Source organism: Cherax quadricarinatus, chromosome 32 (assembly GCF_038502225.1).
Source record: "Cherax quadricarinatus isolate ZL_2023a chromosome 32, ASM3850222v1, whole genome shotgun sequence".
NCBI lineage: Eukaryota > Metazoa > Arthropoda > Malacostraca > Decapoda > Parastacidae > Cherax > Cherax quadricarinatus.
Window position 1 is genome coordinate 30,947,600 of NC_091323.1, and position 24,953 is coordinate 30,972,552.

The window sequence follows — 24,953 nt, forward strand, 5'->3', positions numbered from 1 at the left end:
AAAGGAGTCATATACAGAACTTTTACCATAGATTAGGTTAGTGATTTGGGCTACGAATATTTTACTAATTCATCCTCCTTGATCTCCAATTTACTTAAACAGAAATCATACCGAGTCCAAGAACAACGCACAATGGTATTTATATTACCATTTTCATAACTAAACTAATCATTATGTTTTGCATGATATATGGCCTACCACCATAGATAAGGACATGAGAATTAAAGAATGCAGGGACAATTTTCAGTTTCACCCAACCAACGATTTTCTGATGTGGCTTATGTGTTTCTGGGGAAATATGTAGTAAATTAATTGATGTTCTACATCACTTCCGTCGCAACTTGAAAACTAAGCATTTGCGACGGAAGTGATGTAGAACATCAATCAATTGAGATCTGTTATTGAAATGATAGACTTAAAGACAGGACAAAGTGCTTTTAAAACCTACAAACGGAAGTCAGTTTGCGTTTTTAGGTTTTTCTTTATAGTATTTTTACCAAAAATGCGTCTTTACTGGTCAAGTAACCCTATCAGGTACCTCCCTTAACATTTAGAGGCGAAAACAAACATTTATCCATACACATCAATGTCTATCAACAACACTTCAGTTAATTTGTCACAGTACAAGTCTAGATAACGTGTAATTACTACAGAAAATTGGAGATTATTATTATTATAATCAAGGGGGAAGCGCTAAACCCGGAGGATTATACAGCGCCTGGGGGGGGATGTGGAAGGCATTCAGGCTTAATTCGGGGAACTGGAGCACAGATCCAATTCCCTAAATCAAGAGCCCCTCACCAACATCAAGGAACCTTCCTTGAGGGGAGAAAATTGGAGAGGCATCTCCCATACTCACCCATTAGCGGGAAAACACAGCTGTTCTGATGTAAACAAAGGCGTGTTGAGTGTTGCCATCTATGGTTAGGTTTATTTATTTTTATTTTATTTTATTTCATTATTTATTTTTGTTTTGATTAATTTTTAAAAATCAATTTTACTCTCCAAACACTTGAACTTTTTAGGTAGGGACCCCTTTGCACTTGCACCATGTGCGCAGTCTTGGATGAGCCCCTGAACCTCTTGGACCGCGTGGCCCCCAAATGCGCGGGGCCCCCAAATGCGCGGGGCCCCCAAATGCGCAGGGCCCTAGGCAAATGCCTAGTTTGCCTATGCGGTAATCCGGCCCTGGCTGTTGTCATACAGAGTGATAGCTCTCTTAAAGAAATTGGAGCACGCATCAATAACTGGGCCTCTACCCTTCAAACAGAACTGTTTGCCATACTTCTTGCACTGAAATGCGTCCATGTATCTAAGGTTGACACTGATTCTCTATCATCCATAAATGCTCTCAACTCATTAAGTATAAATTGTGGCATGCTCGTATCAGAAGCCAGACACATGCTGTGGATTCCATCTCACATTGGTCTTCGGATGCATGATAGAACTGATAAATTGGCTAAGCTGTATGTTTTCCAAGAGGGGGTAGATTACAATCTTGGCTTGCCAGGTAGCAGTTTGAAAACAATAATGCGAAAAGAACTTCAACTGAACTTTATTGACTTAAGACTCAGGGAGATTGACACAAGTCAGTCCATCTATCATCATTCTATCATGCAGGAGGAGCCACATGTCTATGGTGCATCCAACAAAATAAGCCGACTCTTGGATGTCACAACTCCGAAAAGTTTAAGATATGTCTTAAGTATTTTATCCAGAGTAGTATATTACAGACCATTCTGGAAAAATACCCTGACTTTTCTCCCTGTAAATAAAGCATTATCACGTGTGTGTGTGTGTGTGTCCCAACAATTAATATTTGCACCAATAACTCATTACAGTTGTGACCGGTCCCACCATACATAAGGGGGATTACCAATAGACCCCTGGCTGTCTTCAAGCAGGCACTGGACAGGCACCTAAAGTCGGTACATGACCAGCCGGGCTGTGGCTCGTACGTTGGATTGCGTGCAGCCAGCAGTAACAGCCTGGTTGATCAGGCTCTGATCCACCAGGAGGCCTGGTCACAGACCGGGCCGCGGGGGCGTTGACCCCCGGAACTCTCTCCAGGTAAACCGGTTGTGGACGTGTGAATTGCTCATTACTCTATAATTTGTTCATGATTGTAGCCATGTATAAACGTAAGTAAATTTACTTACAGGATTCATTACTTTTGTAACTTGTGAGTTCATTACCTTCGTAACTAGTTCAGCTATCAAAGCTTTGGGGTCCAGTCCCTGGACCCATTATGTACCTCTGTAATCTTTTGACTACCACCCACAGGATGGGTATGGTGTGCATAATAAACATATTAAACTAAAACTTCCACCATAACCTGTAAGAACTGGCTGAGGTGCTGGATTATGAAGTTGGTGGTCAAGAGGTGAAGGTGCACCACCAACCCCTTGACCAAGATTGGTGACTGGCGCAGGTACAACCCCAGGCACAGGTGCTCCAACAGCTGTCAGCCACTGCTGCTGTAATGGGCTGACTGGGGCGAGCACCCAATTGTGTGATGGTAGGACCTCGCACGTAATTACCTGGTGCCCCCCGACAGGGACCACTGACAACCCCCTGCCCCCCCCCCCTCCCTGGGTGAGTCCCCCAGCAACACACCCAGCACTGACACTGCCTCGCCCAGACCAGACAGATCATCAACACGACGTTTCATCACGCACTACATTACATCATTTCACGTACACAGATGATTGAGATTTTACGAGATTTTGTCAGGATAACACACAGGCACATCCGCCATAGAAAATATTAAACAATATTGTAATAATAATAATAATAATAATAACAATAATAATAATAATAATAATATTACAATTATTCTTAGTAGAAGTATTAATAAAATAAGTGTTAAATAGTGGTGTAATAATAATAGTATTATTACACCAGTATTATAGTAATAACAAGTGCTAAATACTACTATGTAATAAAAAATAATAATAATAATATTACTATTATTCTTAGTAGTAGTATTAACAAAATAAGTGTTAAATAGTAGTGGTATAATTAAGGTGGATGCGTTGTGTAGGTAGACGCTGTCTGGACCTCGACGCCATTGTGGAAGCTTCCAGCAAGTTCGCTCGTCTCGCCTCTTCTCCTAAATCATCGTCTGTAGTTCAAAATGGTTTGTGTTGACAGTACGAAGAAGTATGTTAGTAATTCAACAATTGTTACTGAAGTGAGCGATAATCACGTAGGGGTTTAGTAGCACCGTGGCCTGGTGGCTAAAGCTCCCGCTTCACACACGGAGGGCTCGGGTTCAATTCCCGGCGGGATGGAAAAATCTCGACGCGTTTTCTTACACCTGTTGTCCTGTTCACCTAGCAACAAATAGGTACCTGGGTGTTAGTCGACTGGTGTGGTTCGCATCCTGGGGGACAAGATTGAGGACCCCAATGGAAATAAGTTACAGTCCTCGATGACGCACTGACTTTCTTGGGTTATCCTGGGTGGCTAACCCTCCGGAGTTAAAAATCCGAAGAAATCTCGTCTTATCATACCTCTGGGAATGTAATGCTGTATAGCCCTTGTGGCTTAGCGCTTCTTTTTGATTATAATAATAATAATAATGGGAATGTAATAATTATGTGTGACTCAAGAAAAAGGCAGCTCAACTTTTGTATTACAAGCCCTTTCTTCTCTACAAAATTTTTTTTATGCTTAATTTCATTCAGTAGCACAGCCAACATATTCTGAAGGAGCTGAAGTTAGAATTAGTCTGCGGTTGAATTGAAAATTTCAGTCTGGTGCTCAAGTCATGAGGGAGCGCTAAACTCATGGGATTATACAGCGCATGTGGGGGAATGGAAGGTATTCAGGCTCAATTCAGAGAACTGGAGCACAGATCCAATTTCCTAGATCAAGAGCCCCTCACCAGCGTCAAGGAACCTCCCTGGAGGTGGGGGGGCCTAAGTCAGAATTTCAGTCTCGTGCTTAAGTCAGAATTTCAATCTGGGGCTGAAGTCAGAATTTTAGCCTGGGGCCGAAGTCATTTTCAAGCTAGGACACGGAATAAAAATGGGCGTGTTAAATATTTTCGTAATTGACGTGCCTAGACTGACTGGCTGGGAATAATTATGTCGGCTGATCTTTCAAGGTAAGTAAGTTTATTCAGGTATACACAAATACAGTTACACAAATCCAGTTCCAGTGTTAATACATTAGATATATCTTGTGGGTCTTTACCTGACACTAAGAGAGCACTGTCATCTGCATACAGTAGGAGTTTGCACTTGACACTGATAGGCATGTCGTTAACATAGCAAAGGAATAATAAGGGACCCAGAATACGACCTTGGGGAACTCCACATGCTATCGGCAAGGGTTCTGATTCTGTTTTATTGATTTTGACAATTTGTCTCCTGTTGCTAGGGTAGGACTTAAACCAGTTTATAGAACCTATACCGATAGCTTGTAGTTTCTTACATAATATATTGTGGTTGACATTATCGAAGGCCTTTTGCAGGTCTAAGGTTACCATACCTATGAGGTTCCCTATCGACATTTCAGTTCTCATGTAATCCATCAGATTAATTAGGGAGGTGTTGGCTGAGTAAGATCTAAAGCCTGATTGATAGCTATGGGAAATGTTGTCATTAAGGTACTTAACTGTTTGACAGGACACCGCCCTCTAGAATTTTGGATATTACACTGAGTATACTAACAGGCCTCTAGTTGCTTACATCAGACCTATTTTTCTTGGAGAGGAGTAACTCTGGTCTCCTTGAACCCCTCCGGTAAGGTATTAGTGGTGATGGACAATTATGTGAGCAGTAGGGATTGACAATTCAGGAGCACCATCTTTTAGGAACCTAGACGGGATGTTATTAGGGCCGGTGCTCTTAGTTGGGTTTAACCTGCTTAGTTCTTGTGTACGAATGGTATATAATACCGACAAGATGAGAGTAAGACACATGTGCAACATCTGGGTATCTTTATTGTAGACGTTTCGCCATCCAGTGGCTTTATCAATACAAATTCCAGGACATAACTTGAAGACAGTAGAACTATGTACAGAAGATGAGGTAATCAGTCCCTCAAACTAGGAGTAGGTGCGAACAGCACCATAGTCGTGGAGATTCTGAAGAATCTCCACGACTATGGTGCTGTTCGCACCTACTCCTAGTTTGAGGGACTGATTACCTCATCTTCTGTACATAGTTCTACTGTCTTCAAGTTATGTCCTGGAATTTGTATTGATAAAGCCACTGGATGGCGAAACGTCTACAATAAAGATACCCAGATGTTGCACATGTGTCTTACTGCTTAGTTCTTTTTGAATAAATTCATGAGATACACTTACTAGTTGACAACTGTTTGGGGTTACCCCTTTATTGGTATAGTATGTTTAATAAAACTTATCAGAGTTTGTGTTCAAGATATTTGATGCAGCTGGTAGTTCACTTATTAGTGTTGATGCGACAGATGTGTAGTAGGAATTAAAACAATTTGCCACTTTAGTTGTTTCGTGGCATACCTCGTTATCGATATTGAGTACTATGTTAGACCTATCTACTGGCTTGTGGCTATACCCCAACTGTTTTAGTTGTTGCCAGATTATTATTATTATTATTATTACAATCAAGGGGGAAGCGCTAAACCCGGAGGATTATACGGCGCCTGGGGGGGGGTATGTGGAAGGCATTCAGGCTTAATTTGGGGAACTGGAGCACAGATCCAATTCCCTAAATCAAGAGCCCCTCACCAACATCAAGGAACCTTCCTTGAGGGGAGTTGTTGCCAGAGCTTTCCGGGGTTATGCTTATACTCTTCAATTTTTGAGCCTTTGCTCCTTTTATAAGTCTCTGTACTCTGTTCCTCACCCTTTGGAATTCATTTAGTGCTGCAATATCCTGTTTGTTTGCTTTAAATCATTTTAGCAACTGATCTCTGAATTTCATATTATCTAATATCTGTAATAAAGTTGGTAGAATTACCGACAATATGTAAAGTAAAAGGACACAAGTGCAACTAATGTGACATTTATTGTGGCAACGTTTCGCTCTCCAGGAGCTTTATCAAGCTCCTGGAGAGCGAAACGTTGCCACAATAAATGTCACATTAGTTGCACTTGTGTCCTTTTACTTTACATATCTAATATCTCATTAGTCATCCAGGGTTCGGTTCTCCGTTTAATCTTAACCTCTTTAACTGGTGCAGTATTATCAAGGATGGTAGTGAACATTGTTTTGAATTTTTCCCAGGCATCATTTACGTCCCTGCAATTTATCACTGGCCAATCACAATTGTGTAGCCTATTTACCGGTATTTCTTTACTGTAGTTTCTATTATTATTATAATCAAGGGGGAAGCGCTAAACCCGGAGGATTATACAGCGCCTGGGGGGGGGATGTGGAAGGCATTCAGGCTTAATTCGGGGAACTGGAGCACAGATCCAATTCCCTAAATCAACAGCCCCTCACCAACATCAAGGAACCTTCCTTGAGGGGATCTGTAGTTTCTAGTTGACCTCATTTTTATTGTCCTGCGTAGGCCTATCCTATCCCTAGTGATTTTTCTGGTGCAGTAAATGATGAAATGATCACTATGGCCTGTGCTAATGACGCCTGACTGGCTAATGTTCTCAGAAAAACAAGGGAAATGATGCCAGTGGTGACACATCAAATCGCTAGTGCTCAGCATTGATGGCCCCGTTCAAGTTTAGTTTAATATGTTTATTATGCACCCCATACCCATCCTGTGGGCGGTAGTCAAAAGATTACAGAGGTACATAATTGGTCCAGGGACTGGACTCCAAAGTTTTGATAGCTGAGCAAGTTACAAAGGTAATGAACTAGATCTGGTCACAATCGTGACCAAGTACAAAGGTAATGAGCTCCAGGTAGGACTGGTCACACTCATGACTAATTGCAAAAGTAATGAACTAGATCTGGTTACAATAATGAGAATTGACAAAGGTAATGAGCTCCAGGAAGAGCTTGCTACAATCATGACAAGTTTCAAAGGTAATGAATCGTGAACACATGATTACAATCATGAACAATTTTCAAAGTAATGATCAGTTAACAGACATTGTAGGGAGTTCATCCATTGCCAACAGACGTTGCTAGGTGCCTATCCCTCCTCGGCAGGACAGCCATTCCAAACAGCAGCAAGTTGCCTCGGGATCTGTTGTTTGCAGGAGCACCATCGACCCTCCCCAAGAGGTCGAAGGCCAGCGACTCCGCTAGCAGCCCAAGGGAGAGTAGCCCTGGGGACGTGTCAACGTCCTGGTGGATGCCAAGTTGATTGAAGATCCCAGGCCCTCTGTAAAGGTGAAGGCACGGCAGCTGTCACCTATGTCTGCTGGGAGGGGCTGTTGATTGTTGCCACCTGGAGCCCTCCGGGTGCCCAGACACCCACCGTGTGCAAGGATGTTGAAGCTTGAAGAACTGAGTGCACACTGCCTGTGGCACACCTGACAGCTGTCTTGCGGTCGAACTCCACGGCGCTGTCCCTGCAGTGCCATCGCTGAGGTGGGTTGGGAGGGAAAACGTACCCTCTACAGTTGTGGTGGCGCTGGGAGTGGCAGGAGAAATATCAGAGCCTGAACAAATTCGGAGATCGTTTACGACCCCACATAGAGCCAGCATTATTATAAAGAGGAAGCGCTAAACTCGTAGGATTATACCGCGCTAGTGGGGGGGGGGATGTGGAAGGTATTCTGGCTTAATTCAGGAAACTGGAGCATAGATCCAATTCCCTAGATGAACTGCCCCTCACCAGCGTCAAGGAACCTTCCTTGAGGAGCATAGAGTCAGCAAAGCATTTAAATAATGGGAATGCCTTAGTCTTGAAAATGTACTCACTGCAGAGATACATGATAATATATACCTGGAAAGTACTTGAGGGCTTAATCCCAAATCTGCAGACTACCATAAGAACATACTGAAGGAAGAGATATGGTAGGAAGTGCAAAATAAACCCAGTGGAAAGCAAAGGTGCAGTGGGTACTATAGGGGAACACTGTCAGTGTTTATGGCCCCAGGTTATACAACGTTTTACCAGAAGAAAACAGAAATGCTGTTATAGCAGGTGTATACATGGAGAGGGTTTTAGGAGTCAGTGCCCCCATGGCCCGGTCAGAGACCAGGCCTCGTGGTGGATCAGGGTTTGATCAACCAGGCTGTTACTGCTGGCCACGTAAACCGACGTACGAACCACAGCCCAGCTGATTAGGTACTGATTTTAGGTGCCCGTTCAACGCCTTCTTGAAGACAGCCAGGGGTCTATTGGTAATTCCCCTTATGTGTGCTGGAAGGCAGTTGGACATTCTTGGACCCCTGACACTGATTGTGTTGTCTCTTAGTGTACTCGTGGCACCCTTGAACTGCCGAGTCTAGAAGTCTTCAACAGGAGGATTTAAACAAACTGCATTCTTGGTCAGAAAAGTGGCAGATGCAGTTCAATGTAGATAAATGCAAGGTTCTGAAGCTCGGGAGTGTCCATAACCCCAGCACTTATAAGTTAAATGATGTAGAACTTAGCCACACAGATTGCGAAAAGGACTTGGGGGTTATGGTGAGCAGCAACCTTAAACCAAGACAGCAATGCCTAAGCATACGTAATAAGGCAAATAGATTACTGGGATTTATATCAAGAAGTGTAAGCAACAGAAATCCAGAGGTCATACTGCAGCTTTATACATAATTAGTAAGGCCTCACCTAGATTATGCAGCTCAATTCTGGTCTCCATATTACAGAATGGACATAAGTTCGTTAGAAAACATTCAGCGTAGGATGACTAAATTAATACATTGCGTTAGAAATCTTCCTTATGAAGAAAGATTGAAGACTCTTAAATTACATTCACTTGTTAGACGAAGAATGAGGGGAGACCTGATCGAAGTGTATAAGTGGAAGATAGGTATTAATAAAGGGGATATTAATAAGGTCTTGAGTATATCTCTCCAAGAGAGAACCCGCAGTAATGGATATAAATTTGATAAGTTTAGATTTAGAAAGGACATATGAAAGTATTGGTTTGGAAATAGGGTAGTTGATGAGTGGAACAGTCTACCTAGTTGGGTGATTGAGGCTAGGACTTTGGGTAGTTTTAAATTTAGGTTGGATAAGTACATGAGTGGGAGGGGTTGGATTTGAGTGGGGCTTGCACATCAGAGCTTATTTCTTGGGTAGCATAGAAAATTGGGTTGGGCAAATGTTTTGTTAGTGGGATGAATTGTAAAGGACCTGCCTAGTATGTGCCAACAGGCCTGCTGCGGTGTTCCTCCTTTCTCATGTTCTTAAAACTGGACAGGTACCTTCACCAGGTGTCAGATAACCAGACTGTGATGGGTATGTGAGGCAGCAGGCCTCCAACAGCAACAGCCTGGTTGACCAGGCTAGCACCAGACTAGCCTGGCACATGGCCGGGTGTACTGCATGCCTGTTTTGGATGTGGGTACTGCATGTGGCAGGTGGCCCGTGGCCTGGTAGGGAAAGCTGTCACTTCACACGCTGAGTGTCTGGGTTCGATTCCTGGAAAGGGTGGAAACATTGGGCATGTACACCTGTTCGCCATGTTCATCCAGCAGTAAAATGGATACCTGGGTTTTAGCTGACTGGTGTGGGTTGCAGTTTTATATATAGTAGTACAATGGAACCTTGCTTTTCGTGATTAATCTGTTCTAAAAAGTGTGACAATAACCGAATCGTATGAAAACTGAAGCAATATTTCCCATAAATAATGTAAATCCAATTAATCTGTTCCAGACACCCAAAAATATTAACAAAAAATACATTTTATAGAGAATAACTATTTTTACATACAGAAAACAATGATAAATTATTATAAATGACTAATAAAATGGATAAATGAACATTTAACATCACTTTTACCTGTATTGAAGACTTGTTGGCGTATGGAAGATAGCGAGGAGAGGTTATTGCTTGGAAGGGGAATCCTCTTCCATAAGGACTTTAGGTATCAAGGCCCTATCTGGGGTTACTTCCCTTTTTTGTCTTTTACTGGCACTAGGACCAGCTTGAGAGTCACTGTACCCCTGTTGCACAAAAAATATGCAGACATGACTTGCAAGAGCTTTGTTAGGGTGATATTTCTCCACAAAACTTTGCAACTATCTCCACTTTGCACACATGGCCTTAATCACTGAAGAAGGCATATTCTCCCCTCTGGATTATTACGAAATGTTTTGGATGAACGAAAGGGGCAATTCTCACTCATCAAGAAACAAAGGCAAACTGAGTCATGAACGCATGGGATACTTTGTGTGGGCTCTTGAGTGGCCGAGTCACATGGATGCGTTTAGTACAGACCATTTTCAAATGTACGAAAACAGAGCAGATGTACGAAAACTGGGACAAAATTTCGACGAAAAAGTCTTCGAAAACCGAATCCTATGAAAACTGGGGCATACGACAGCTGAGGTTCCACTGTATGTCATTGATGTCAGCTAGGCCTATATACCTTGTACATGTATTCGTAGAAATAAAGACATTATTATTATTATTACTTATCAGACAGTCCATGTTCACCTATCAGTCGACTGGTGTGAGTTGCATCCTGGGACAAAATTGACCTAATTTGTCTGAAATGCTCTGCATAACAAGGGGCTTTCTATATAATAGTATGTCAGTCATGTCAGCTAGGTCTGTATACCATGTACATACACATACCTATACTTGCAAAAACAATTATTATTTTATTACTGGATGCTTGCACTGCATAGGCATGTTTGTTTTGGATGTGTACTGTACTATATTCATGTCTGTCTTTGATGTGTGTACTGCATACGCATGTGTCTTGGATGTGTGTTTCACTCTTAAAATCCTTTTAATTTCACCTTGAATCTTCACTAATAGCTGTTTCTGATACAATTAAACAAAACAAAGGCAGCTTCACCATCTCTGAAGTCTTAGCAAGAATCCTTCTGAAAACACTAAACCCTGCCATCACATAGTCTCTCCTGTTAATACTACACAAGCACATTACAGAGAATGAACACTGAAACAGGCCTTCTCTATCTAGCCTCCAATAGAAATATTTGTCTAACCTATTTTTATGTTTCCCAAGTAATAGCTTTTATATCCTTTTACTCATGTGCAAGTTAATTGTTCTAACACATTGTATTACTACTCCCACTACTTCAGCTGCTACTTACATCACTACTACTACTACTACCACTAGTATTGCACCTCACTCTGAGCCTATATATACCCTCTATGTCCATGTACTGCTTGTAATGGCTCTTGGAGAGCGAAACGTTGCCACAATAAAATGTCATATTAGTTGCACTTGTGTCCTTTTACTTTACATAATTTCACCATTTTTATTTGATGTTCCACTAAGAAACCCCTGAAAATGGAGGAGGTGGCCAAAATATCTGCTGAACGTAACCTATCACCAGATGCAGCCTTCTCACTACACTCCTTGCCAGGAACTGATATTTATCAAATTCTGGATGGAGTTGAATCACGCACAAATCTTACTCTGCTGGTGAATACATTGATGGTATGTGCTGCACATTTGTACGTATTTTGTTTACACTTGAATTTGTAAGGGTCATCCCATGTCAAGTAGACCAGTTTTGAAAATCGTCCCCACCTGACCATCTCCAATTTTGATAAAAAAAAAAAACTTGAAGGTTAGCATACATATCAAACTAACTTTGGGAAAATTTTAGTTCCTGATATGCAATAGTAGTAATACCGTGGCACTCAGAGTGGAGACAGGTGAAAATTTCACCAACCCGCAGGACACGACAATGTTCAGGTTATGGCTGTGGCAGATTTTGAAGAATAAAGTTGTGTAAATAGGCATGCTTATATTTTTTCACAGTATGAAGCCAAAGTAGGCAAAAAATCTGTTGTGTAAAATTGAATCATAAATTCAGCTGCATATACTGTACTGTATCTCTAAAGGAAAACACTATTTTAGTATGTATTACATTATTGTGGCCAGCCAACCAAGTGCACATCGTCACAATCATAAAATATCTGACTAGACGTTCTTAGTTCCTGTGTTAATGGTACCTAAAAATGTCCTCACAGACCTCATGGTGAATTTTAGCACATTTTTGAAGACCAATAGCAAAACAGCAGCACAAATTTAAAAAAGAAAATTATTATTATCATGGGAAGCGCTAAACCCGTTGGATTATGCAGCGCCTGGGGGGGGGACGGAAGGTATTCAGGCTTAATTCAGGGAACTGGAACACAGGTCCAATTCCCTAGCAAAAGCCCCTCACCAGCGTAAAGGAACCTCCATTGAGGGGTTAAAAAAGAAAACCATTAGAAAGAGCATATTCTAAACTACAAGATACCTATTTTCTGGATAGGCATTTTGCCCTTAACGGGAGAAAACAGGCCGTAAAATAAGGTGATTTCTGTCTTGCGCAACGTTATAATGAAAGAAGGCATTTTTTTCAGCTTATCTGCAATTGAGCAGTTTAAGGCTGTTCTTAATATTATGATTTTCCTTTGATAATGGATTGCAGCAGTATCATTCCTGCTGTTCATACATATATTGTTGAAAAAAAAAAGCCAAGTGTTGCAAACCTCTTTCAGTGGGTCTGAGTCTAGCCATGACCTTTGGATTATATCTTGACTCATATCGTAAAAATACAGTTGCAAAGAAACCATGGAACTGGTATAGTTTGAACCCATGGTGAGCGAGTCGTAGAAGTCCAGTGGCTTATGTAATGGCCTTTAGTCACTTGCCATGGGTTTAAACCCCACCCGTTTCATGTTTTGTTTTTTACATTATGTATATCATTTTATGAAAATGTGCTAAGCCCATGAAGGTCATAATGCTTTAACCTCTGAAGACTCAGGCTCAGGAGAGCACATTGATATGCAGAACTTATTACGTATATTCAGTATCACATTTTTTAATTCAGTAGCACTTGAGTCTTCTCTTCTTATAAATATGAATGCACATCTTTGAATTAGAGTAAGAAACTTGCTGATTCATATTTATATTAGATATTTTACATGCAAGTAGTCTCAGATGGGTTATTTTTTTCAGTTTGAGATGTGGATGAAGATATTCAGGAAGTACGGCACAATAGATGATGAAAGACTGGTATCCACATTTAAAACTCAACAGAAAATCCTGGAGTATACCTAGAGAGGGTTCCGGGGGTCAACGCCCCCACGGCCCGGTCTGTGACTAGGCCTCATAGTGGCTCAGGGCCTGATCAACCAGGCTGTTACTGTGGTTGCCAGCAAATTATAGAAGTATTTTCCATATGAAATGGCAAAGCATACATGTAATGAATAAAATAAGTTGGGGTGTATCCATACCCCGAAAGTTAATAAAAAAAAATTCAAAGACAATGTAGTAGACAATGTAGTACCCAAAAAAAAAAAAGAAATACTAAGTAAACATTTGTTGAGATAGATTATGTATGATACAAAAGAGATTGATTATGTATGATACAAGAAAATCAGCAGCTCCAAAACCACCACCCACCTTCTTATCAGGGACTTGATATTTGTTGCATGTTCTATGGCAGTTACCTTGGCATGGTGAAGAGGCTCTTGGTCTGAGGAATTAGACCTGTCAGTCTCCTTCCTCAGACCGAACCTAATTACCCCCCAGTCCCCCCTTTCCCTATCCCATCCTCCCCTTTTCCCTTTCCTCCTCCTCCCCACCCCTCCCTTTTGCCCTTCCTCTTTTTGGCCTTTGGGATTTTTTCCACAGGCGCGCTAGTTCCTAGGTAGGGGAAAGAATACCGGGGTCCATCCCATTCCATTGAGGTTCTTTGCGGTGGCGTAGTTTGCCTTGGAATCTGGATCGCCTGGGGATGTCCCGACCCCTCTCCGGTATCCCAGAGAGTGGCTTTGGGTGTCTTTTGGGCGACGGGTGCATCTCTGGAAGCCACCTTTCGGATTCCGGGGGTGGTGGCTGAAGGAGGTATGCTTTGTGGCGGATATCCAGCCGCCCTCTCTTTTGTCCGCTGAGGTAGCTCGGCAGATGTGAGGTTGCTATCCCAGATTGCTGGTTTACTGGCATGAAGGGTAGGGTATGGCACTGGTTCCATGCTGCATCTGCGCTACTAGTGGTGCTGAGGTCCTCTTGGGCGTGGAGGAAGATTTCTGGCCCTTTCATTCCTCCTGGGAACTATTCCTCCCCGCTCCCCCCTTTTTTTTATTCTTTTTTTATTTTTATTTTCTTTTCTCCTTTCTTTTTTTCTTAAAAACAAAAAGCAAAGGAGTAACCTAACCATGGAGAACCCAATCCATGAACCCACTACCCCTGGGCCCCTTCTTGATATCGCACCCCATTCTGACCCTGCCTTGTTTTTTGACCACTCTTCGGACACTCCTGATGTACCTCTTGCTGGTGCTGTTTCCTCACCCGCTTCAGGTACCGGGGCTTCGACTGACTCCTTCGATTTGTCTGACCTCCGCTCTCCTTTGACTATGCTTCCGGCCTCTCCCTCTACGGTACGGCAATTTTTGAATCGCCAGCCCGTTTCACGACGGACCAACTCCGGTCCTACTCCTAAACGCCAACGACAATCTCCTGATAATGTTCCTTCATTACCTTCCCATTCTACTCGGAAAAGACCGACACGTCATGCACTCTGTCTCCACGCTCAGTTTCGGACCACACAATGGACTAAATTCTTTACTTAAAGACCGACTTCTTCTTCTGCCTATCTTTCTGACCATAGTATTGGCAAAGCGCTCCTACACCATGTTGGTAGAGATATTTCATTTCATGCTCTCAAGAGCGGTACACTCATCATCACTGTCCAGAATGCTACCCAAGCTCATGATCTTTCTCTCCTTTCGCATATCGATACTACTCCTATCACTAATGAAAAACATCTTTCTCTCAATTCTTGTAGTGGTACTGTCATTCTGCCCCATACCATAGTCCAACAGAATTTCCAGTCATGTGGCAATGACATTCTTGAACAGCTGGAACTCCAGGATCTCCCAATCCTCAGAGTAGACACTTATGTCCTTCCTGCCCGCGGGTGGAGACGTTACCCTTGCAAAGTGGCTCGATTAACTTTCGACAGCTGTGAACTCCCGTCCTCTGTTTATGTCGCGGGACATCGGTTATAAGTTCGAAAGGTGATCCCTACACCACAACAGTGTAGAAATTGCTGGCGTTTTGGTCACCCAGCGAAATATTGCAGATCTATAGCCAAATGCCCAGTCTGTGGTGCCGACGACAATTCTAATACATCTTGCAGTCAACCTCCATCTTGCCTTAATTGTAATGAGGCTCACCCTTCGTACTCTCGCTGTTGCCAGGTCTACTTAAATGAGCGTGAAATCCGTTGCCTCAAAGAGGCAGAAGGTCTCCCTTATGCTATGGCAGTTACTCATCTCTGCCTCCAAGGGAGACTACCCCGTGTTTCTTATTCTCGTGTTTCAAAACTTCCCCCCACTTCTGGGGTCCCATCTTCTGCAGCCTCCTCTGTTGTTACCCCTCCCATAGCCACTCCGGCATCTAATCCTTTTGCTGTCCTTGGCTCTGATGTCCCGACTACAACTCAGTCTATTCTCACATCTTCGCGTCCTTCCTCACAAGCCCAGGTATCGACAAGAACTCGTACGACACATTATACCAATCGCCCCTCTACTTCTCAGAAGTCCAAAAAATCCCCATTGCTCAAATCTTCTTTGCCCCTTCCTTCCCTTCTTCCACCTCTGCACTTTACCTTTCCAGTCTCTGTGCCTAGTTCTTCCCCTCTCTCTGGCTCTATTACAAGTGTGGAGGTTCACCCTTCTCCTCGTACTATGCCTTCCACCCCTGTCCCCTCCCAAGTTTCTCCCTCTTCTGCCACCTCCCAGGTTTCTGCCTCTTCTGTCCCCTCCCACACTTCTTCTCCAGTCCCCTACACTCTTTCATCCCCCTCTACTTTGGTACAGTCCATTACTGTCCCAATCTTTACTCACCCTCCTCCTCCTCCTACCTCCAATATTGTCTCCCATACATCTTTGAATTCAGAAACACTTGAAGCCATTTCAGAATATATTGCAGAGACTAAACCTTCAATGGACACTGATCCACCTCCTGTTCCTTCTCTTCCCTCTCCTCCATCTCCACAACTCCATTCTTCGCAACGCTCCATTCCTTCGCTGCTTGAACGTCTTCCAATGCACCACACGTTGACTTTTCTAACCCCTCTAGTCTGTAGGTGCCCTTCCCTACGGATTCCTGGTATTTTCTTCATTGCCAATCATGGCATATTTACAGTGGAATATCCGTGGCCTCGGGTAATCGGGGTGAGCTTCAGATGTTGCTTTCCAGGTTTTCCCCTGTTGGTGCTTGCTTACAAGAACCAAAATTACACTCAGCTGTTTTCCAACCTATCTCAGGCTATAATTTATTGTATTCTTCAGATCCTTTCTCAGATGGGACCTTTAATGAAAGTGCCCTCCTACGCAATGATATTCCATACTGTCAACTATTTGTCCATACCTCGCTGCATTACACTGCAGCCCGTATCCACTTGAATAAGTGGTTTACAATATGTTCTTTATATCTCTCTCCTTCTCGAGCATTTTCTGTCCCAGATTTTGCCTTTCTCGTTTCATCCTTACCACCACCACTTCTGCTACTTGGTGATATTAACGCCCACCATTTCCTCTGGGGGGTCTCATTGTGACTCACATGGCATCCAGTTGGAGGCTTTTCTCGCCTCTCACCCCCTCCATGTTTTAAATACGGGTACTCCCACCCATTTTGATCCTCGTACTCATGCCCTCTCTTGCATCGATCTATCAGTCTGCTCTTCCTCCACTGCACTAGACTTCACCTGGTCTGTTCTACCGAACTTACATGACAGCGATCATTTTCCAGTCATTCTTACTTCTCCTTCATATTCACCACCTTTCTGTAGCCCTTGCTGGCAATTTGATCAGGCAAATTGGGACCTTTACTCGCAACTCACTGCTTTTAGAGGTTCCTTCTTCATCCTCCATTGATGAGCTCCTACACCTCTTCTTGACGTCAGTTTATACCGCAGCTTCTCATTCTATACCCCAAACCTCAGGCAGGCATTCTCAGAAGTGCGTGCCTTGGTGGTCTCCTGCTTGTGTTCGTGCAGTACATTTGCAACATGCTGCATGGGGCAGGTACCGGTACAATAGAAACGATGAGAGACTTCTTGATTTTAAGCAGAAGCGTGCGATCGCTCGCCATGTCATCCATGACGCTAAACGCACTTGCTGGCGAGACTATGTTTCCACCATCACCTCTGCTTCCTCTATGAGTGCAGTCTGGAAAAAAGTGAGGAAATTGAGTGGTAAATACTCTCCTGACCCGGCTCCTGTTCTACGGGTCGCCGGTATTGATGTAGCAAACCCTCTTGACGTTGCCATTGAAATTGGCACTCATCTGGTCCGTATTTCCCGGGGGCTCCATCTATGCCCTTCGTTTCTTTCCTCAAAGTCTGCCAGAGAGTTAGTACCCTTGGACTTTTCTTCTCTCAGAGAAGAACAGTATAATGTGCCTTTTACACTTCAGGAACTGGAGGCGACGCTCTCAGCTTGCCGATCATCGGCAGCTGGGCCTGACGACATTCATATTCGTATGTTACAACATTTACATCAGTCAGCCCTTGTAGTCCTCTTACACCTCTTCAATCTTATTTGGGCACAAGGAGTTCTTCCCCAGCTGTGGAAATCTGCCATTGTTCTCCCTTTCCGCAAGCCGGGTACTACGGGACATGATGCCTCCCACTATCGTCCCATCGCTCTTACTAGTGCAGTTTGCAAAGTGATGGAACGTCTGGTAAATCGACGTTTAATGTGGTATTTAGAGACACACGACAGTCTCTCCACTAGTCAATATGGCTTTCGTAAGGGCCATTCTACCATAGACCCCTTACTACGTTTGGATACGTATGTTCGTAATGCCTTTGCGAATAATCACTCGGTTATTGCCATATTTTTTGACCTTGAGAAGGCATATGACACAACTTGGAGGTATAATATTTTGGCCCAAGCCCACTCTTTTGGCCTCCGAGGCAATCTACCATCCTTCCTAAAGAACTTTTTAACTGACAGACATTCCCGTGTTCGAGTCAATAATGTGCTTTCCCCGGACTTCGTCCAAGCTGAAGGTGTCCCTCAGGGATGTGTTCTGAGTACAACACTTTTTCTCCTTGCTATAAATGATTTGGCCTCTGTTCTTCCACCCAATATTTGGTCATCACTCTATGTTGATGACTTCGCTATTGCTTGTGCAGGCGCTGACTGTCATCTCATTACAATTTCTCCAACATGCGGTCGACCGTGTTTCCACTTGGGCCACCACGCATGGGTTTAAATTTTCCAGTACCAAAACTCACCAGATTACTTTCACTAGACGCTCTGTCATCTCCGATCATCCTTTGTATCTCTATGGCTCCCGTATCCCCGAACATGATACAGTCAGGTTTCTAGGCCTTCTCTTTGACCGTAGGTTATCCTGGAAACCTCACATTACCTCTCTGAAGGCAACTTGTCACAGCCGGCTGAACCTTCTTAAAACCCTTGCTCCTCTTTCCTGGGGAGCTGATCGTCGAACTCTGCTTCGCCTAAATTCAGTCCTCATTTTATCAAAACTCGATTATGGTGACCAGATTTATTCAGTGGCCTCACCTGCTACTCTCTCTAGCCTTAACCCCATCCATCACCAAGGATTACGTTTATGCCTTGGTGCTTTTCGCTCTTCCCCTGTTGAGAGCCTCTATGCAGAAGCGAATGTTCCATCCTTGTCTGATCGCCGTGATGCCCATTGCCTTCGCTACTATGTACTCTCTCACGATCTCCACAATCCTTCCATTTATAGAATGGTCACTGATGTTAGTAGACATTCTTTATTTGTTCGCCGCCCCTGTTTGCTCTGTCCCTTTTCTCTTCGCCTACATTTGCTCTTGTCTTCCCTTCAATTACCACCTTTATATGTTCATGTAGCATGTCACTTTTCCCTAATCCCCTGGGAAGTTAAAGCTGTTCGGGTCTATTCTTTCTCACTCCCTTGCTTGAAGGCCCAACTGCCTATGGTGGCTTCCCGCTCTCTTTTTCTTGATCACTTCCACTCTCATTCTCATGCCATTGCTGTGTACACAGATAGCTCTAACTCCTCAGACGGCGTCGGATTCGCAGCAGTGTTTCCGGACAGCATCCTGCGGGGGCATTTACTATTTTCGGCTAGCATTTTTACTGCTGAATTGTATGCCATTCTTGCAGCACTTATTCATATCACATCTATGCCTGTGTCATCATTGTGGTAGTCTCAGACTCCCTTACTGCTCTACAGGCTATATCTCACCCCCTAGTTCTCTGTATCCAACTTTGGCTACGCCGCATCTCTACCAAGCATAAAGATATTGTTTTTTGTTGGGTCCCTGGTCATGTCAACATACAGGGCAATGAACAGGCAGACACTGCTGTGCGGTCAGCAGTACATGACCTACCAATTTCATATAGAGGTGTTCAATTTCTGGACTATTTTGCTGTAATAGCTACCCTCCTTCACACCCGTTGGCAACAATGTTGGTCAACTCTGCTCGGTAACAAACTTCATTCTATTAAACCGAGCATAGGTTACTGGCCGTCTTCTTGTCATCAGTGCCAAGGTTGGAAGACCACTCTCTCCCGCCTTCGCATTGGCCACACTCATCTTACTCATGGGTATCTCATGGAGAGGCACCCTGTTCCTCTCTGTGAGCAGTTTCAAGTTCCAGTATCGATTAGCCACATTCTGTTAGACTGCCCTCTCTATCAACAAGCACGCAGAATTTACCTCCAACATCGTCTCTGCTCTACTACTCTCTCTTTACCTTCCCTTCTTGCTGATGGACCCTCCTTTAATCCTGACTCTCTCATTGACTTCTTGACAACGACTGATTTACTCCACAAACTCTGATGATGATACCTTTCGCACTCCCCTCAGCCCTTTCTAGCTCAATCTCTTGCTGCCTTTTACCCTTTCACCATCCACTGCCCCACTGTTCTCCGTAACCTATTACTCATCCATCTCCCTTTTGCCACCTGATGCCCTCGCTTCCTTCCTGCCCTGCAGCGCAGTATAGCCCTTGTGGCTTAACGCTTCTTTTTAATTATAATAATAATCTATGGCAGTTAGGTTATACATGTAATCATATAGTAGTATAATGAATAAAATAAGTCGGGGTGTGTCCACACCCCGAAAGTTAATAAAAAAATTCAGAGACTGTACTGTAGTAGATAATGTAGTACAAAAAAAAAAAACCATAGTAAATATTTATTCAGATAGATTATGTATGATACGAAAGAGATTGATTATGTATGATACAAGAAAATCAGCAGCTCCAAAACCACCACCCATCTTTTTATCAGGGACTTGATATGTGTTGGATGTTCTATAGCAGTTAAGTTATTCATGTAATTATATAGTAGTACAGCGGTACCCCGAGTTTCGGCCATAATTCGTTCCAGAAGGCTTAGAGTGCCGTTACTCAAGGAATTTGTTCCCATAAGGAATAATGTAAATTAGATTAGTCCGTTTCAGACCCCCAAAAATACACGTACAGTAAGGCTCCACTTATACGGCAGCTTAGGTTCCAGGCTACTGCCATAGAGTGGAAATCGCCATAAGGTGGAACACCCTTTTTTCCACTTATAAATGCATAGAAATACTAGATAAGTTTACACTAACATATGTTAAGTTAGCAGTAGAACTAGGCAGTAAAAACAATAAAAAAGTGAAATACACATATAGTACACTCATTACTTACCTTAAAATATTTGTAGTCTTAATCTAGGGTGAGAAGAGTAGTATTTATTGTAAGAAATCAAGTGTGGTATGTATGGTAGCCAGCCAGGCTACCATACCAGGCCACCCCACGCACATAATATTATTTGTCATTTAAGCATCCCAGAGCGATAAAATGCATATACAGTTCACTCATTACTTACCTTAAAATATTTGTAGACATAAGGGAGGGGTGAGCCATTTTTCAGTGATCAGGAAATTAAGATTGAAAAATTATGGAAAAAAATGTTTTCTTACAGAAAAATAGTGCAAAGTTCTGGCAACATTTTGATGTAATAAGCTTGTTTCTATCAAATTTCTAAGTATGTTTTTCATTAAATGTAATTTTTTTTGTTCTTGTTAACTAGAGCATTGTACATCTTCCCAATTTAGTAGAACAAGGAAAGTTTTAGGACCATGAAATTGTGCATAATTTATTTTTTTTTTCTATCTAACTGAAGGAGGGGTGTTAATGTTGCAGTTTAAAAACTGTAGTGTAAAGCACCCTTCTGGCAAGACAGTGACGGACACCCTGCCTTGGTGGGAATCGGCCGGTGTGATAATAAAAATAAAAAAAAATTGAAGGCTAACAGTCAAAACAAACACAGTCTGTGTTTTTTATGCTGCTTAATCCACTGTCAAAATCACATTGAAATTGGACCAAAAAAAAAAAAAATGATTTCACTCACCCCTCCCTTAATGTAGGGTCAGAGGTGAGTAAACGAGATAAAAACGAATAAATGAGAGAGAGAGGATGAGTACATGAGAGGGGACAAGCACGGAGTTATGTAAACAAACCAGGCGAACACGTCTGGTTTGTGTACGAGTTGTCTCTACATTAATAGGGTAGAATAAATAAAGAGGAACACTCCCATTCTCATGTAACACCATTTTTAGAAAAAATTACCCTCTGAGTGAAGGGATACAAAAGGAATAGTTTTCTACAGTTACCCCCGTAACACATTTTCTCTTATGTTGGACTAGGGAAAACGTTATTCTTGCCGTCACTCGTACAAGGCTTCTGGCTACCACATCTTATATTATTACCCTGCTCACACTCCAGCTCGTCAGGTCCCAAAAACCATTCGTCTCCATTCACTATCTAACAGGCTGACATTTATGTTTATTTATTCTGTTGTGGGGTGTATTTATCATTTTTATTTGTTATGTATCATGTTTATTATATAATTTTGAAAAAATAACATAGATTAATTAAAATGTGTATACAGTGGACTCCCAAGTTTCATGATTAATCCGTTCCAGAGAATCTGCCGAAAGACAAAATTCATGAATGGTGAAACCATTTTTCCCAGAAAAAATAATGGAAATCCAATTAATCTGTTTCAGACACCCCAAAATATTAATTTTTTTTTTTCAAATTTAATTAAGATTTACATACAGAAAACAATGAGAAATCAGTACACACATAAAATATTACACTTGCCTTTACTGAAGACTTCTGGGTAGATGGAAGAAGGGAGGAGGGGAGAGGATGAAGGTACATACACTACTGTTTGGAAGGGAAATCCCCTTCCATAAAGACTTCAGGTACCAAGTCCTTATCTGGGGTTACTTCCCTTCTTTGTTTTTTAATGCCATTGGGACCAACTTGAGAGTCACTGGACCCCTGCCGCACAAAATATCTGTCCAGAGAGCTCGGTTTATGACGTTTCTTTAAAATTTCCGTAAAATGGGACACACTGTCATTGTGTATGTTGCCAACACCGCTTGCAACAGCTTTTTCAGGGTGAAGTTCATCCATAAATGTTTGCACTTTAGTCCACTTTGCACAAATGTCCTTAACCCCTTCAGGGTCCAAGGCCCAAATCTGAAGTGGTGCCCCAGTGTCCAAGAATTTAAAAAAAAAAAATTTGTTATTTTTTCTTATGAAATGGTAGAGATTCTTTTTGTGAAGGTAATAAAACAAAAAGTACGAAATTTGATGGAAAATTGACGAAATTATGCTATCGCGAATTTTGATGTGTCAGCGATATTGACGAATCGGCGATTTTGCCGAATTTGACTCCCATTTTAAGCCAATTACATTATTACAGTCAACCAAATTCTTAGCTATTTCACTAGTATTACTTCTATTCTATCGATTGAGCACAAGAAATCGCCAAGTCAACTGTTTCAACTACAAAATAAAGTGATCGGAAATTGTTAATTTGGCCAATTTAACACAAAGTTCAAAATATTCCAATTTCAAAATAGGGTCCAGAATAAACAATGTAGGTATTCCTGGAACTAAACTAACACTTTTTCTGTTCATTAGTTACGTTTTGAGGCTTTACAAATAAATTCCATTTTTATTTTTTATTCACATAATGAATTTTTATTCACACCAAAAAATAGAAGATTTACTGTTATGCAATACTGTAATAATTGTATAAATATCATCACCATATTTGTGAATGTATATTAGACCCACCAGCTGGTGTGTATTAGACGTGTGAGGTCGTTTGTTTACTCTTGAATATCGGCAAAAATTTAACATTTCCGCTACTTTGAGCTCAGTTTCAAGCCATTTCCAGTGCTAAAACTAATCAAAATCATCTCTATTTCTGTAATATGTCTGCCATTCTATCAAATGAGACCAAGAAATCATAAATACAACTATAAAAACATATGAAAAAACACTGCAAAGTCGCTGTTTTAATCGAAAAATCATGATTTCAGTTTTTTCTCTCTCATTATACACAGTGTGCTGCAGGATTTGTTTTATGTGGTGCACACATACCACATAGATGTATTCTCTCATATCTAGGCCCAAATGTACCACTCACAGTTTATCAGAGTGAGCTGAGCTCATGACGTAGATCTACGGTTTGGACCCTGAACGTAAAGCCGTAGATCTACGGGACGGACCCTGAAAGGGTTAATCTTTGAAGAAGGCACCTTCTTCTATCTCACTTCCTCCACTGAAACAATTTCCTGAGCTGTGGTCTGTTGCTGTTGCAGATGAAGCTCTTGCAGCTCTGTAGTGGTTAGCTCTTCATCGTGGTCCTCCACCAACTCTTCCACATCCTCTAAACTCATATCCAACCCCATGGAATTCCCCAGTGACACAATGCTTTCGACAACTGGCATAGGCTCCTCAGGGTCAACCTCAAACCCTTCAAAATCCCTCTCTTGTACACATTGTGGCCACAACTTTCTCCAAGCAGAGTTCAAAGCTCTGCAAGTCACTCCCTCCTAAGCCTTACCTATAAGGTTTATGCAACTGAGGATACTGAAGTGATCTTTCCAGAACTCTAGGGTCAGTTCAGTGTCTGAGGTCACTTCAAAGCACTTTTTAAACACTGCATTGGTGTACAGTGTTTTGAAGTTTGAAATGACCTGCTGGTCCATGGGCTGGAGGAGAGTTGTATTAGGGGGCTCTTCCAAGTCTGGAGGATGAGCAAGAGCATTGTCCATTACCAGGAGGCACTTTGAGTTCCAATTTATTTTCCAGGAGGTATTTCTTCACACTGGGGCCAAACACTTCATTAAACCACTCAAGGAAAATTTCCCTTGTGACCCATGCCTTACTGTTAGCCTTCCACATCACACACAAATTAGCCTTGACGACACTGTTTTTCTTGAACACTCCGGGATTTTCAGAGTGATAGACCAGTCAAGGCTTCACTCTGCAATTCCCACTAGCATTACTACTAAACATGAGAGACAGCCTGTCTTTCATAGGCTTGTGTCCTGGGAGTGCTGTTTCCTCCTGCGTGATCTAAGTACTCTGGCATTTTCTTCCAAAAGAGGCCTTTTTCATCACAAATGAACACTTGTTGCTGTATAGCCCTTGTGGCTTAGCGCTTCTTTTTGATTATAATAATAATAATGAACACTTGTTGAGGTTTGAATTTTTCAGTGTCTACATACCCCTTAAACCCCTGTACAAACTTCTGAGCTGCCTGTTTGTCTAAACTGGCAGCCTCACCATGCCTTACCACTGTATGCTACTACACTTCTTAAGTCTCTCAAACCAGCCTTTGCTGGCCTTAAAATTACAAACATCACCACTTGTTGCAGGCATTTTCCTTATGAGATTGTCATGCAACTGCCTTGCCTTTTCACATATTATTGACTGCATAATACTATCTCCTGCTAACTGTTTTTGGGTAATGCACACCACCTGCTAACTGTTTTTGGGTAATGCACACCAACAATAACCTCTCTTTTTTGTGAGCATATCTACCCCTTTTGCAACAACAGCACACTTTATTTCCTCCTCCTT

General features: G+C 42.3%; 1 long non-coding RNA gene across 1 annotated transcript; it reads left to right on the forward strand.

The window, feature by feature from the left end:
* The first annotated feature begins 3,055 nt into the window (after positions 1-3,055).
* Positions 3,056-15,486, forward strand: LOC138853514 (uncharacterized). Its single transcript, XR_011392687.1, has 3 exons — positions 3,056-3,139; positions 11,327-11,488; positions 13,004-15,486. It is a non-coding gene; the product is annotated as an uncharacterized lncRNA (long non-coding RNA).
* Positions 15,487-24,953: the final 9,467 nt, after the last annotated feature.